Here is a 12,855-nt window from a genome sequence, read left to right on the forward strand (position 1 = left end):
CGTAGGGTTTTACCTCCATCAAGAGGGCCCGAACCTGGGTAAAACATCGTGTTCCCTGCCTCCTGTTACCATCTGGCCTAAACGCACAGTTCGGGACCCCCTACCCGAGATCCACCGGTTTTGACACCAACATTGGTGCTTTCATTGAGAGTTCCTCTGTGTCGTCGCCTTTAGGCCCGATGGCTCCTTTGATCATCAACAACGATGCGGTCCAGGGTGAGACTTTGCTCCCCGGACAGATCTTCGTCTTCGGCGGCTTCGCTCTGCGGGCCAGTTCGCTCGGCCACCTAGAGCAGATCGAAAGCTACGCCCCTGGCCATCAAGTCACGTTTGGAAGCTTAAACTACACGGCTGACATCCGCGGAGACTTTATCTTCGACGGACTCGAGCCACGGCCAAGCGCGCCGCACTATCTCGAGAGGCATGATCTAGCTCTGCCCCTGGACAGTGTCCTGGAGGCCGCACACGCATCGGTTCCGACCCCTAACTCGGAGCCTATTGCGCCAATTGAGGATGAGCGGTTGGACGTCACCTCGGGGGCTGCGATCCCAAAAGAGATCGAGCCGAACGATAGCCCCACACTCTGCACGACCCATGACTCTGAGGATCCGGACTCCTCCCCGGACTCCAAACCCCCCGCGCCCCTGCCAATCGAATCCGATTGGGCGCCGATAATGGAGTTCACCGCCGCAGACATCTTTCAGCGTTCGCCTTTTGGCGACATCCTGAATTCTCTTAGGTCTCTCTTTTTATCAGGAGAGCCCTGGCCGGACTATGGTCAGCGAGGGTGGGATACGGGTGATGAGGAAATTCAAAGCCCACCCACCACCCACTTTGTAGCCACTGTCGACGATCTAACCGACATGCTTGACTTCAGCTCCGAAGACATCAACGGCATGGACGACGATGTAGGAGACGAACAGGAACCAGCACCTGTAGGGCACTGGAAGGCCACCTCGTCATATGACATATATATGGTGGATATTCCAAAAGATGTAGATGGCGATGGAACAGTGGGGGATGACGCCCCCAAGAAACAGCCAAAGCGCCGGCTTCAGCGGCGCCTCTCTAAATCCCGCCGAAGCAAAAACGGTGATTCCGGCACAGGAGATAATACTACCCCGGATAGTGCCGAAGAACACCCACCTCAGCAAGATTCGGCACAGGAAGATGGAGAAGCCAGCCCTCATGAGAGAGCGGCAGACCGAGAGGTCGAGGATGATAACTATACGCCTCCCTCCGAAGACGAGGCAAGCCTCGATGACGACGAATTCGTCATACCATCAGACCCCGCCGAAAAAGAGCGTTTTAAACACAGGCTTTTAGCCACGGCAAGCAGCCTCAAGAAAAAGCAGCAACAGCTTAGAGCTGCCCAAGATTTGCTAGCTGACAGATGGACTGAAGTCCTTGCGGCCGAAGAGTATGAACTCAAACGCCCCTCCAAGAGTTACCCGAAGCGCAGGCCGCTACCCCGATCAGAGGAGGAAGCACCTACATCATGAGCGCATGACATGGCAGACCGGCCACCTTGCTGCCGTGATAGAGAGGCCTCTCGGCCCTCCACCCAAGCCATGCCCCGACGCCGCTCAACTAAGGCACGGGAAAATGCGCCCGACCTGCGAGACATACTGGAGGATAAGGCAAGACAAACAAGATCGATCTACGGATCGCGCAGGCGCCCTACGGCATGTGACAATGATCTTCACTCCGGATACAACAAATCCGGCCGGGCCGAACACAACAGACATAGCTCTTCCGAGCTGCGTCGTGATATAGCCCAGTACAGAGGCGCCGCACACCCGCTATGCTTCACGAATGAAGTAATGGATCATAAAATCCCAGAGGGTTTCAAACCCGTAAACATCGAATCATACGATGGCACAACAGATCCGGCGGTATGGATCGAGGATTATCTCCTTCACATCCACATGGCATGCGGCGATGATCTACACGCCATCAAATACCTCCCGCTCAAACTTAAAGGACCGGCCCGGCATTGGCTTAACAGCTTGCCAGCAGACTCAATCGGTTCTTGGGAGGACCTGGAAGCCGCATTCCTCGACAACTTCCAGGGCACTTACGTGCGACCGCCGGATGCCGACGACTTAAGCCACATAATTCAGCAGCCAGAGGAATCGGCCAGACAATTCTGGACACGGTTCCTAACAAAGAAAAACCAGATAGTCGACTGTCCGGACGCAGAGGCCCTAGCAGCCTTCAAGCATAACATCCGCGACGAGTGGCTTGCCCGGCACCTGGGACAGGAAAAGCCGAAATCCATGGCAGCCCTCACGACACTCATGACCCGCTTTTGCGCGGGAGAAGACAGCTGGCTAGCTCGCAGTAACAACTTATCAAAGAACCCTGGTAATTCGGATACCAAGGACAAAAGTGGCAGGACACGTCGGAATAAGCAAAAACGCCGCGTTAACAGCGACAGCAATGAAGACACGGCAGTCAATGCCGGATTCAAAGGCTATAAATCCGGTCAGCGGAAAAAGCCATTCAAAAAGAATACTCAGGGCCCGTCCAGTTTGGACCGAATACTCGATCGCTTGTGCCAGATACATGGCACCCCCGAAAGGCCAGCCAATCACACTAACAGGGATTGTTGGGTGTTCAAGCAGGCAGGCAAGTTAAGGGCCGAAAACAGAGACAAGGGGCTGCACAGCGACGACGAGGAGCCCAAGCCGCCGAACAACAATGGACAGAAGGGCTTTCCCCCACAAGTGCGGACGGTGAACATGATATACGCAACCCACATTCCCAAGCGGGAGCGGAAGCGTGCGCTACGGGACGTATACGCGATAGAGCCAGTCGCCCCAAAGTTCAACCCATGGTCCTCCTGCCCGATCACTTTTGATCGAAGGGACCATCCCACTAGCATCCGTCATGGTGGCTTCGCCGCATTGGTTCTCGACCCAATCATCGACGGATTTCATCTCACAAGAGTCCTCATGGACGGCGGCAGTAGCCTGAACCTGCTTTATCAGGATACAGTGCGGAAAATGGGCATAGATCCCTCAAGGATTAAGCCCACAAGAACGACCTTTAAAGGCGTTATACCAGGTGTAGAAGCCAACTGTACAGGCTCAGTAACACTTGACGTGGTCTTCGGATCCCCGGACAATTTCCGAAGCGAAGAGTTAATCTTCGATATAGTCCCGTTTCGCAGTGGCTATCACGCCCTGCTCGGACGAACCGCATTCGCAAAGTTCAATGCGGTGCCGCACTACGCATATCTCAAGCTCAAGATGCCAGGCCCTCGAGGAGTAATTACGGTCAACGGAAACACCGAACGCTCCCTCCGTACGGAGGAGCATACGGCGGCTCTCGCAGCGGAGGTACAAAGTAGCCTTCTCAGGCAATTCTCCAGTCCGGCCATTAAAAAGCCAGACACTGCCAAGCGCGCCCGGAGTAACCCACAGCAGGACCGCCTGGCACACTCTGAGCAAGCGTAGCAATGCGGCCCCAACCCCAGCTTTCGCGACATAGCGAAACCAGTACCTCGCGTACATAACTACGCCCTTGAAATACCATGGGCACAGGGGAAGGGGCACAATAACGGCATGCCCAAAATACGGCTTAAAACGTACTAGGGGCTGCCGGATTCTTTTTTTAATTTTTTCTTACTTTCAGGACTCCATACTTCGGACGACCTGTTCGGCAATTCGACTGCCGCACAAACGATGCAAGATCCAGGGAGGCAGACAAGCCATGCCGCATTATGGAACTCCCAGGTGGTCTCTATTACGAGCGGTATACCTGTTTTAAATACAATTCCGCGGCCTGCCCCTGGTCAGGACATACTGAATAGTCCAATATCTTTTGCTTACCGCACTATTTGTATCGTTCGGCTTTGATAAATAGCCTCTCTATAAACAATGCTTAGCTTTTGTCTATTTTTTGCATTATCCTCTTTTCACATATATGTTTATTAAATGACATGATTGCACCCGTACACCATGGTACGGCAAACACGCCAGGGGCTTCAGTACCCCTCATAATGGTGTGAGAAGTCCGTACACTTTCACAAGTGCGGCACCCCGAACTTATAGCACTATATGCATCGGCTCCGAATCATGATTTGGGTCAATAGTTGGGTTTGCCCGGCTCCTATGTTTTGGTGCCTTACGTTCCGCTCTATCGGCTAAGGTAGCACTAGGAGAACCACTGCGACTGTGCCCCGGTTCAGCTGGGTGAAGCACCTCAGTGGAGAAAGCTAAAACTGACTGTCATGATGAGGCGAGAGACCGGTCGCTGTTCGAGAGGTTTTTCGAGTCCCTAAAGACTTATGCCGCTTCGAGCGAGGAGCTGGCTTTGTCCGGCAAAGGCGTGGATAGCGCCCCGAACTTGGTCTTCTGAACTAGGGGCTTCGCCGAAATTTAAAATTATAGAGTTATATGGCTAAGTGAGAGTGTTCAAGCATTATAGTCCGATTGCCTGATTCGTTGTGCTGAGCGCCTCCCTCGAAGGACCCAACTATGGGAAAAAGAGCGCTCAGGTTTATCCCGAACACCCCAGCACTAGTGGCATGGGGGCAGAAGCCGACGACTGGCCATCTCTCAATTTTTTGATAAACGGCCGCACAGAAAGTAATATTTTAAATTCAATAAGCATTGCTTAGCGCATATGAACAAGTTTTCAGCGCACAGGATAAACACGAGCGAGTTCATTCAAAAATCACATCCTTGGTACATTCATCTGCCACAAGGCGGGCACTTGCAAGAACATCCTTGTAGTAGTTCTCGGGCTTGCGATGCTCCTTCCCCGGCGGCGGCCCGTCCTTCACAAGCTTCTCACCGTCCAGCTTATCCCAGTGCACCTTTGCACGGGCAAGGGCCCGACAGGCACCTTCGATGCAGACGGAGCGCTTGATGACCTCAGCCTCGGACAGGCCTCCACCAGCCGCCGCACCAGCCCGAAATAGCTCCCAGGCAGGGCCTCTCCGGGCCACAGCCGAACTATGAAGCCCTTCATGGCCTGTTCGGCCGCCTTGTGGAGCTCGACCAGCTATTTCAGCTGGTCGCTCAAAGGCACAGGGTGTCCGGCCTCAGAATACTGAGACCAGAACACCTTCTCCGTCGAGCTGCCCTCTTCAGCTCGGTAGAATGCGGCGGCATCGGATACGCTGCGGGGAAGATCTGCGAATGCCCCTGGAGAGCTCCGGATTCGGGTAAGTAACAAGTAGTTTACTTTTATATTTCTGCTTTGCATGAAGAATGCCTTACCCGCTGCTATCTTCCTCATCTCCTCCAACTCTTGGAGGGCCTTTTGGGCTTCGGCCTTGGCAGACTTGGCAGTCTCAAGGGCCGTCGCGAGCTCGGATGCTTGCGCCTTTGACTCAAGCTCCAAACTCTCATGTTTTTTCATGAGAGCCTGAAGCTCTTGCTGCACCTCGCCGACCTGAGCCCCAAGTCTGTCTCGCTCGGTGCGCTCCGCGGCCGTTTTCTTTTCGGCCTCAGACAGCGCCTGCTTAAGGGTCGCCACCTCAGTCGTGGCCCCTACAATAAGCAGTACAATCCTGTTATTTTTTTTGCAATCACGCCTTTTTATAGGCACTTTTTCTGTAAGGTATTTCTTACCTTCTTTCTCCTCGAGCTGCCGCTTGGCAAGGCCGAGCTCTTGCTCGGTCCGCTCGAGGTCCTGCTTCAGGACACCCACCTCCGCAGTCAGTGCGGCGGTGGATAGCAGCGAAGCCTGCATACGCATATTGACTCTTTTTGTTAGACTCCTGCGAAATTTAATAGATCCTCTATTCGGCTTTTCTTTCGAATGCCAAACAGAGCATCAGGGGCTACTGTCTATGCGGTAATATTTTTACATATTTTTACTTACCTCGAAGCCTGTTAGAAGGCTAGCGCAAGCTTCAGTCAGTCCCTCTTGGCGGACTGAACCTTCTGGATCACCGTACTCATAATAGTACGGTGCCCCTCGTCGATGGAGGCGCCGTCAAGCACCTCCAGCAGATTGTCTGGCACCTCCGGTTGGACCGAGGCCGCCGGCTCAGAAGGCTTGCTCCTCTTGAAAGGAGTTCGCCTACCGTGGTCCGGAACTGTGGAAGATTCCGGCGCGGTGTCCGGCACAAAGCCGGACTTGGAGCCCTGGGGGGCCTTATCCCCTTCACTCCTGGAGTCCGGGAGGTTGCCTTGCGGCTCCTCCGGGACCACCTCCTCCTGCCCCGGAGCTTGTCGCGACGCCACTTCGGCGTCGTCTGCAGTGCGGGGGGAGACAGCGGGCGGAACTGAGTTCACGTCCGGTGAGTCCAGGGAGCCGCCCGACGATTCGTCGAATTCGGCCTGAGGCGGACTTCATAATTACATTCGACATTAGGGAAATCTATGCAACAAAGGAACATCATGAGTTATTCTGATATCCGAACTTACGATTTCGCCGGACGCTTGGCCCTGTTTGGCCACTCCTCTTTGCCCTCTTCGGCATTGGGGGCGTAGTCCGGCGGAGGGGTCTTCCTTTTCCTAGACCCCTCGGCCTCCCCCGTTGGGGCGGCCTTCCTCTTCTCTCCTCCCTCCGCTGGGGGGGGGAGAGTTTTCTTCTTCCTCCTCCTCGTTTTCGCGGGAGGAGGGCGTCTCGGACTCGTCAGATGACGAGTCCGACACCACCACATTGCGGCACTCTTTCGAGTCCCCGTGGTCTTCTTCTTCTTGGCCTTCTTCTCCGGCACCACATAAGGCGCCGGAACCAGCAGCTTCACTAGTAGAGCTGGGGCTGGGTCTTCGGGCAGCGGAGCCGGACAGTTAATCGGTCCGGATATCGCCCGCCAAGCCTGTCAAAGGTAAGGGAGTTTAGATCCCGCATAGAGTTAAACTATGAAGCTGAACATCATGTAAAAGGTGAAGATAGCTTACCTCGCTAGCGTGACGCTGCGAGCTGTATCCGCGGTCCTCGGAAGCGGATGCGGGAGCCTCGGCGCCCTTGAATAGCACCTTCCAGGCATCTTCGTACGTCGTGTCAAAGAGCCTGCTAAGGGTTTGGTGCTGCGCCGGGTCGAACTCCCACAGATTAAAATCCCGTTGTTGGCACGGGAGGATCCGGCGGACGAGCATAACCTGGATTACATTAACAAGCCGGATTGGCTTGTTCACCAGGGACTGGATGCATGTTTGCAATCCGGTCACCTCTTTTTCATCACCCCACGACAGGCCCGTCTCTTTCCAGGACATAAGCCGCGTGGGGGGTCCGGATCGGAACTCAGGGGCTGCAGTCCATTTCGGATCGCGTGGCTTGGTGATGTAAAACCACCCGGATTGCCACCCCATTAGGGTCTCCACAAAAGAGCCCTCAAACCATAGGATATTGGCCATCTTGCCCGCCATGGCGCCTCCGCACTCCGCCTGGCTGCCGCGCACCACCTTGGGCTTGACGTTGAAGGTCTTGAGCCAGAGGCCGAAATGAGGGCGGACGCGGAGGAAAGCCTCGCACACGATGATAAACGCCGAGATGTTGAGGATGAAGTTCGGGGCCAGATCGTGGAAATCCAGGCCGTAATAGAACATGAGCCCCCGGACAAATGGGTGGAGTGGAAAACCCAGTCCGCGGAGGAAGTGGGGGAGAAATACTACCCTCTCATGGGGCCTTGGGGTGGGGAGAAGCTGCCCCTTTTCGGGAAGCCGGTGCGCGATGTCCTTGGACAGGTATCCGGCCTTCCTTAGCTTCTTGACTTGGCCCTCCGTAGCGGAGGAGACCATCCACTTGCCTCCCGCTCCGGACATTGCTGGAGAAGGTTGAGGTGGGAAGTGCGGGCTTGGGCGCTGGAGCTCGAGTGCGCAGGAGATGGATAGGCAAAGGAGGAAGAAGGCGTAGGTAAAAAGGTGGATCCTTATCCCCTTATATGGGCGGATGCGGTTGTGCGTCCCCACCAGCCTAGTAAAACTCGCTTGCCTCCCAAGCGCCGTGATAAATGGCGCGGTTGGGTTACCCACGTCCGTATTGATGAGAATCCCGTAAAGGGGGTACACGATCTCTGCTTTGACAAGACGTGCCAAGGAAACTGCCTCGCAAAACATGCTGAGGTGGAAAAGTAAAAACGATTCGAGTAAAGGACTTGGCCGTAGTGTGATGACGCACTGCGGAATACGTCAGCAGATTTGATTTGTGTTAATATTATTCTCTCTATGGCAATATGTGGAAGCTTATTTTGCAGAGCCGGACACTACTCTTGGTGTTTACAATCTTCTATGAAGGACTTGGAGGAGGAACCCGCCTTGCAATGCCGAAGACAATTTGCGCGCCGGACTCGTCGTCATTGAAGCCTGGTTCAGGGGCTACTGAGGGAGTCCTGGATTAGGGGGTGTTCGGGTAGCCGGACTATACCTTCAGCCGGACTCCTGGACTATGAAGATACAAGATTGAAGACTTCGTCCCGTGTCCGGATGGGACTTTCCTTGGCGTGGAAGGCAAGCTTGGCGATGCGGATATTCAAGATCTCCTACCATTGTAACCGACTCTGTGTAACCCTAACCCTATCCGGTGTCTATATAAACCGGAGGGTTGTAGTCCGTAGGCAATCAACTCCATATACAACAATCATACCATAGGCTAGCTTCTAGGGTTTAGCCTCCTTGATCTCATGGTAGATCTACTCTTGTACTACCCATATCATCAATATTAATCAAGCAAGACGTAGGGTTTTACCTCCATCAAGAGGCCCCGAACCTGGGTAAAACATCGTTTTCCCTGCCTCCTGTTACCATCCGGCCTAGACGCACAGTTCAGGACCCCCTACCCAAGATCCGCCGGTTTTGACACCGACAGTGGTCCTTCAGCAAATCTTCCTCTCGTTCCCAGGTGGCTTCATCCTCCGTGTGGTGGCTCCACTGAACCATGGAAAACTTGATAACCTTGCTGCGGGTGACTCGACTGGCATATTCTAGAATCTTAACTGGTTTCTCCTCATAGGTCAAATCACTATCCAACCGAATTGCTTCCAGTAGTACTTTATCTCTCAGCGGTATTTCAGCCATCTCTGCATGGCACTTCTTCAACTGGGATACGTGGAACACGTCGTGAACTCCTGACAATCCTTCGGGCAATTCCAACTTATAGGCTACTTCTCCCATACGCTCCAAAACTTTGTATGGGCCTACAAAACGTGGCACTAACTTTCCCTTAACTCCAAAGCGCTTAACTCCTTGAAGTGGTGATACTCGAAGATAAACTCGGTCTCCGACTTCGTAAACTGTGTCCTTGCGTTTAGAATCTGCATAACTCTTCTGCCTGGATTGAGCTACCTTGAGCCTATCGCGAATCAATTTCACTTTCTGTTCAGACTCCTTTATTAGATCCAATCCAAACAACTGGCTGTCCCCAACTTCATCCCAAGACAATGGGGTCATGCACCTCCTTCCGTACAAGGCTTCGAAAGGGGCCATCTTCAAACTGGATTGATAGCTGTTGTTGTAAGAGAACTGTGCATATGGAAAATTCTCGTCCCAGCTAGATCCGTAAGCTAGCGCACAAGCTCTTAGCATATCCTCCAAAATCTGATTGACTCTCTCGGTCTGTCCATCTGTCTGCGGGTGGAAAGCTGTGCTAAACTCCAGTCCGTTTCCCAAAGTTTCATGCAACTAATTCCAGAACTTTGAGGTAAATTGGGTTCCTCTATCTGATACAATGCTCCTTGGAACTCCATGCAGACATACAATTCTGGTCATGTATATCTTTGCCAACTTGGCACTAGTATAGGTAGTCTTCACTGGAATGAAATGAGCTACCTTTGTCAAAGGATCGACTACAACCCATATCGAGTCATATCCTGAACGTGTTCTGGGCAATCCTGTAATAAAATCCATGCCTAGCTTATCCCACTTCCATTCAGGTATCGGCAATGGCTGTAGCAGTCCGGCTGGCTTCTGATGCTCTGCCTTTACTCTATGACATACATCACAAACTGCTACATATTCCGCAATATCCTTCTTCATTCCGGTCTACCAGAAAATATCCTTCAAATCCAAATACATCTTGGTATTTCCTGGGTGAATCGAATACGGTGAATCATGGGCCTCTTGTAAAATTAACTTCCTGATCTCCGAATCATTTGGTACATAGACGCGGTCTTCAAACCATAAGGTATCGTTCTCATCCTCACGAAATCCCTTAGCTTTTCCTTTGCTCATTTTCTCCTTAATAGAGGCAATCTCCTTGTCAGTCTTTTGGGCTTCTCTGATCTTATCCATCAAAGTAGACTGAATCTCCAATGCTGCTACATAGCCTCTTGGAACTATTTCCAAACATAGCTCTCGAAGATTTTCGGCTAACTCTCTTGGTAAATCTCCCATCATTAGGGTGTTGACATGGCTCTTACGGCTCAACGCGTCGGCTACTACGTTAGCCTTCCCGGGGTGATAATGCAATCTCATATCATAATCCTTGATGAGCTCCAACCATCTCCTTTGCCTGAGATTCAACTCCTTCTGTGTGAAAATATACTTCAAACTCTTCTGATCCGTGTACACCTCACAATGGTTTCCGATCAGAAAATGTCTCCAAGTCTTCAATGCATGCATTACGGCTGCTAACTCCAAATCATGCGTAGCATAATTCAACTCATGGGGCTTAAGCTGTCGTGAGGCATATGAAACAACTCTTCCTTCCTGCATAAGCACTGCTCCAAGTCCTCGACGTGAAGCGTCACAATACACCTCATAATCCTTGGTCTGATCCGGTAAAATCAACACTGGTGAGGTAACCAAACGTTTCTTCAACTCCTGGAAACTAACCTCACATTCCTCAGTCCATTTGAACTTGGTATCCTTCTTCAACAACTCCGTCATAGGCTTCGCAATCTTTGAGAAATTCTCAATAAACCTCCGGTAGTATCCTGCGAGTTCAAGAAAACTCCGGATCTCTCCAACTGTTGTTGGGGCCTTCCAATTGGTCACAGTATCAACTTTAGTGGGATCTACTGCTATACCTTATCCGGATATAACGTGTTCGAGAAATCCAACTTCTTTCAACTGAAACTCACATTTGCTAAACTTGGCATATAATTCATGTTCTCTGAGCTTTCCGAGTACCAAACGCAAATGCTCCTTATGCTCCTCTTCATTTTTCGAGTAAACTAGGATATCATCAATGAACACTACGACGAACTTATCTAAGAACTCCATAAACACTTTGTTCATCATGTTCATAAAATATGCAGGTGCGTTAGTCAGACCAAATGACATAACGGTATACTCGTACAACCCATACCTGGTGGTAAAAGTCATCTTAGGTATATCCTGTTCTCGAATCTTCAACTGATGGTATCCTGATCACAGATCGATCTTGGAAAATACCTTAGCTCCTTGCAATCGATCAAACAGATCATTGATCATTGGTAGTGGGTACTTGTTCTTGATGGTTACTTCATCCAATCCTCGATAATCAACAACCATCCTTAACGATCCATCCTTCTTCTCCACTAGAAGTACTGGCGATCCCCAAGGCGAAGAACTTGGGCGAATATATCCTTTATCCAGTAACTCCTTAATCTGCTTCTTAATCTCCACCAAATCCTTTGCGGGCATCCTATATGGTCTCTTTGATATTGGCCCTGTGCCGGGCAAAAGCTCAATCAAAAACTCAACATCTCTATCCGGTGGCATGCCTGGCAATTCTTCTGGAAATACATCAGGGAAATCCTTCACTACTGGTACTTCCTCCTGCACAACTCTTGTTGAACAATTTACTTGAGTCCTCTTCGGCACATGCCGGTATACATACTTGATCCTTCTCCCTTCTGGGTGGTAAGCAAGATCGACTTACTGGCGCAATCGATGTTTCCTCCATACATCGACAACCAATCCATACCCAGAATTACATCCAAACCTTGTGATTCCAATATTATCAAATACGAGGAAAACACATGCCTACCTATACTTAATGGCACTAGAAAACATCCTTGGCTAGCCATATACTCCGCTCCTGGTGAGCTTACTAACATAGGTGTTCTAAGAACTTTGGTGGGCAGGTTATACTTATCCACAAATCCTCTTGATATGTATGAATGCGATGCACCAGTATCAAAAAGAACGAGTGCAGTAAATGACCTAACCAAAAACTTACCGATTACTGCATCCGGCTGCTCTTCAACCTCCTCCACGTTAACGTGGTTCACCTGTCCCCTATTGAAAGGGTTCGGCTTCTTCCCAAAGCTTCCATTGCCATTTCCATTCTGGGATTCAGGACATTCATTGGCATAATGTCCGGTCTTCTGGCACTTAAAGCAAGTGACTTGGCTCAAGTCTCTCTTGGCTGGGGTCGATGGGTTGGTGCGGTTCTGACCATTGCTTCCTCCATTCCCATTACCATTCTTGGTGCCATTGTGATTGTGCGAGCTACCTCCTCCATGGGTATGCTGAAAATGTCCTCCCGGTCTAGGGGTAAAACATGGCTTCTACTGAGCTCCCGAATTGTGCTTCCCTTGTCCATACTTCCTCTTGCGATTCTCAATCTGCTGCTGCTTCCCTTCAATCATGAGAGAATGATCTACCAACTCCTGGTAATTGTTGAAGGTTGCTACCATCAACTGCATGCTCAACTCATCATTCAGTCCTTCCAGAAACTTCTCCTGCTTAGCTGCATCCGTAGCAACGTCATCTGGGGCATAATGTGCTAATTTACTAAAGTCCTCCACATACTGGCCAACTGTCCGTCCTCCTTGGCGCAAGTTGCGAAACTCTCGGTTCTTCATGGCCATAGCTCCTGCTGAAACATGGGCAGTTCGAAAAGCCTGCTGAAGCTGGTCCCACGTGACAGTGTCGACAGGGAAAGAGGCTATGAAATTCTCCCACCATGATGATGTGGGTCCTTCAAGCTGATGTGCGGCAAACTTCACCTTTTCCGCATCCGTGC

The sequence above is a fragment of the Triticum aestivum genome, chromosome 7A, assembly GCF_018294505.1.
Source record: "Triticum aestivum cultivar Chinese Spring chromosome 7A, IWGSC CS RefSeq v2.1, whole genome shotgun sequence".
Taxonomy (NCBI): domain Eukaryota; kingdom Viridiplantae; phylum Streptophyta; class Magnoliopsida; order Poales; family Poaceae; genus Triticum; species Triticum aestivum.